A 4,390-nucleotide genomic window follows, 5' to 3' on the forward strand; every position below is an offset into this window, starting at 1 on the left:
CGCCTCCTTGAGAAACTGAAACTGAAACAGAGACATATAGAGTGGTCAAACAAGAGAGAGAGAGAGAGAGAGAGAGAGGAGGGATAGAGGGGGAGAGAGAGGAGGGATGGAGAGAAGGAGAGAGAGGAGGGATAGAGGGGGGGGGGAGAGGGGGAGAGAGAGGAGGGATAGAGGGGGAGAGAGAGGAGGGATGGAGAGAAGGAGAGAGAGGAGGGATAGAGGGGGAGAGAGAGGAGGGATGGAGAGAAGGAGAGAGAGGAGGGATAGAGGGGGGGGGGGGAGAGGAGGGGTAGAGGGGGGGGGAGAGGAGGGGTAGAGGGGGAGAGAGAGGACGGATAGAAGGGGAGAGGGATACAGGAGGGATAGAGGGGGAGAGAGAGGGGGGAGGGATAGAGGGAGAGAGAGGGGGGGGGAGGGATAGAGGGAGAGAGAGAGGAGGGATAGAGGGAGGGAGAGCAGGGATAGAGGGAGGGTGAGAGAGATAGGAGGGATAGAGGGGAGAGAGGGGAAGGATGGAAAGAGAGAGAGAGAGGAGAGAGAGGGGAGGGATAGAGGGAAAGAGAGAGGGGGGAGGGAGAGATAGGAGGGATAGAGGGAGAGAGAGAGAGAGGGGGGAGGGAGAGATAGGAGGGATAGAGGAAGACAGAGAGAGAGGGGGGAGGGAGAGATAGGAGGGATAGAGGGGAGAGAGGAGGGATAGAGGGAGGGAGAGAGAGAGGGGGGAGGGAGAGATAGGAGGGATAGAGGAAGACAGAGAGAGAGGGGGGGGGGGGGAGAGATAGGAGGGATAGAGGGGAGAGAGGAGGGATAGAGGGAGAGAGAGCAGGGATAGAGGAAGGGAGAGAGAGATAGGAGGGATAGAGAGAGAGTTCCAGGTAGAAGGAAGAATCCCCTACCCCTTGCGGTCAGCACCTTTCCTTACCAACAGCAGCAGCAGCAGGCTACAGTACAAAGCAGAGAGAGCAGAGCAGCAGCAGCAGCAGCAGTGGTGAGAGTGAGTGAGGGACAAGACAAGTGCAAACAACATTGATGACTCACCTCTCCTCGTCACCTGCACCCCCTGTGGTGGGGGGACCCCATCACCCCCCCTGCTTGCCTCCCTTGCCGCTGTCCTGTGTCCTCCTCCTCCTCCATCTCCTCCTCCTCCCCACTGGTCACCTCCAGCCCCTCTGTCCCTCCTCCTAGCTTCACAGCACGGTCAGTCCCGGGGATGACCACTGGGTTTGTTTAGTTCTGGACATTCTCTTCTGCTGCTCTGAGGGATTGGAAGAACTGTGTATTGTTTTTTTGTTTGTTTTTTGTTTTGTTCTCTCATGGACACTTCCGAAGTGATAATTGGAGGTTTATTATCTGCTGTCTTTGTTGTTGTTGTTGTTGTTGTTGTTGTTGTGTTATGTTGTTGTTTGTTTGTTTTAAGGATTTTAATGTTCACCGGTTTATGGACACATTTTTTGTGGTGTGTACTGTTTTCTCCACGACGATCTGCGTTGCTTTCGTAACAAGTGGAAACGTTTCAGCTCTCTGTGGTTTGTTGTTGTGCTTTCATTTGACAGCTTCCACTTCAGTGAAGTTGTGTTTATGTGTGTGTGTGTGTGTGTGTGTGTGTGTGTGTGTGGTTGTTTTTTTTTTTTTTTTTTTGAAGACCTCCCGTTGCTTTAAAATTGACCAGAAAAAAAAAAAAATTCAGTAGTCTGGTTTTGTTGTTATTGTTATTGTTGTTGTTTTTGCTTTGTTGTTTTTCCTGGACTGCAGGTGGACACATCTCAACTGCCTGCTGGTTTTCTTTCCCTCTCGGCTGCAGTGTGCTGCTTTATCGCTGGAGACTGTTGTCTGCAGTGAATTGTTCATGGAGACTGTTGTCTGCAGTGAATTGTTCATGGAGACTGTTGTCTGCAGTGAATTGTTCATGGAGACTGTTGTCTGCAGTGAATTGTTCATGGAGACTGTTGTCTGCAGTGAATTGTTCATGGAGACTGTTGTCTGCAGTGAATTGTTCATGAAGACTGTTGTCTGCAGTGAATTGTTCATGAAGACTGTTGTCAGCAGTGCAGTCTTGAAAAAGACTGTTGTCTGCAGTGAATTGTTCATGAAGACTGTTGTCAGCAGTGCAGTGTTGAAAAAGACTGTTGTCTGCAGTGAATTGTTCATGAAGACTGTTGTCTGCAGTGAATTGTTCATGAAGACTGTTGTCTGCAGTGAATTGTTCATGAAGACTGTTGTCAGCAGTGCAGTCTTGAAAAAGACTGTTGTCTGCAGTGAATTGTTCATGAAGACTGTTGTCAGCAGTGCAGTCTTGAAAAAGACTGTTGTCAGCAGTGCAGTGTTGATGACGAAGACTGTTGTCAGCAGTGCAGTCTTGAAAAAGACTGTTGTCAGCAGTGCAGTGTCGGTGATGAAGACTGTTGTCAGCAGTGCAGTGTTGATGATGAAGACTGTTGTCAGCAGTGCAGTGTTGATGAAGAAGACAGTTGTCAGCAGTGCAGTGTTGATGAAGAAGACTGTTGTCAGCAGTGCAGTGCTGATGAAGAACACTGTTGTCAGCAGTGCAGTGTTGATGAAGACTGTTGTCAGCAGTACAGTGTTGATGAAGAACACTGTTGTCAGCAGTGCAGTGTTGATGAAGAAGACCGTTGTCAGCAGTGTTGATGAAGACTGTTGTCAGCAGTGTTGATGAAGACCATTGTCAGCAGTGCAGTTGATGAAGACTGTTGTCAGCAGTACAGTGTTGATGAAGACTGTTGTCAGCAGTGCAGTGTTAATGAAGAAGACCGTTGTCAGCAGTGTTGATGAAGACTGTTGTCAGCAGTGTTGATGAAGACCATTGTCAGCAGTGCAGTTGATGAAGACTGTTGTTAGCAGTGCAGTGTTGATGAAGAAGACCTGTCAGCAGTGCAGTGTTGATGAAGAAGACTGTTGTCAGCAGTGCAGTGTTGATGAAGACTGTTGTCAGCAGTGTCAGTGTTGATGAAGAAAACTGTTGTCAGCAGTGTTGACGAAGACTGTTGTCAGCAGTGTTAATGAAGAAGACTGTTGTCAGCAGTGCAGTGTTGATGAAGACTGTTGTTAGCAGTGCAGTGTTGATGAAGAAGACCTGTCAGCAGTGCAGTGTTGATGAAGAAGACTGTTGTCAGCAGTGCAGTGTTGATGAAGACTGTTGTCAGCAGTGTCAGTGTTGATGAAGAAAACTGTTGTCAGCAGTGTTGACGAAGACTGTTGTCAGCAGTGTTGATGAAGAAGACTGTTGTCAGCAGTGCAGTGCTGATGAAGACTGTTGTCAGCAGTGCAGTGTTGATGAAGAAGACCTGTCAGCAGTGCAGTGTTGATGAAGAAGACTTGTCAGCAGTGCAGTGTTGATGAAGAAGACTGTTGTCAGCAGTGCACTGTTGATGAAGAAGCAGTGCAGTGTTGACTGTGATTTCTCTGGCTTGATGAAGACCATTGTCAGCAGTGCAGTTGATGAAGACTGTTGTCTGCAGTGCAGTGTTGATGAAGAAGACCTGTCAGCAGTGCAGTGTTGATGAAGAAGACTGTTGTCAGCAGTGCACTGTTGATGAAGAAGCAGTGCAGTGTTGACTGTGATTTCTCTGGTTTGATGAAGACCATTGTCAGCGGTGCAGTTGATGAAGACTGTTGTCTGCAGTGCAGTGTTGATGATGAAGACTGTTGTCAGCAGTGCAGTAATGATGATGAAGACTGTTGTCAGCAGTGCAGTGTTGATGAAGAAGACTGTTGTCTGCAGTGCAGTGTTGATGAAGAAGACTGTTGTCAGCAGTGCAGTGCTGATGAAGAACACTGTTGTCAGCAGTGCAGTGTTGATGAAGTAGACTGTTGTCAGCACTGCAGTGTTAATGAAGAAGACCGTTGTCAGCAGTGTTGATGAAGACTGTTGTCAGCAGTGTTGATGAAGACTGTTGCTAGCAGTGCAGTGTTGATGAAGACTGTTGTTAGCAGTGCAGTGTTGATGAAGAAGACTGTTGTCAGCAGTGCAGTGTTGATGAAGACTGTTGTCAGCAGTGTCAGTGTTGATGAAGAAGACTGTTGTCAGCAGTGCACTGTTGATGAAGAAGCAGTGCAGTGTTGACTGTGATTTCTCTGGCTTGATGAAGACCATTGTCAGCAGTGCAGTTGATGAAGACTGTTGTCTGCAGTGCAGTGATGAAGAAGACTGTTGTCAGCAGTGCAGTGTTGATGATGAAGACTGTTGTCAGCAGTGCAGTGTTGATGAAGAAGACTGTTGTCAGCAGTGCAGTGTTGATGAAGACTGTTGTCAGCAGCGCAGTGTTGATGATGAAGACTGTTGTCAGCAGTGCAGTGTTGATGAAGAAGACTGTTGTCAGCAGTGCAGTGTTGATGAAGACTGTTGTCAGCAGTGCAGTGTTGATGATGAAGA

Source organism: Babylonia areolata, chromosome 6 (genome assembly GCF_041734735.1).
Source record: "Babylonia areolata isolate BAREFJ2019XMU chromosome 6, ASM4173473v1, whole genome shotgun sequence".
In the NCBI taxonomy this organism is placed as follows: domain Eukaryota; kingdom Metazoa; phylum Mollusca; class Gastropoda; order Neogastropoda; family Buccinidae; genus Babylonia; species Babylonia areolata.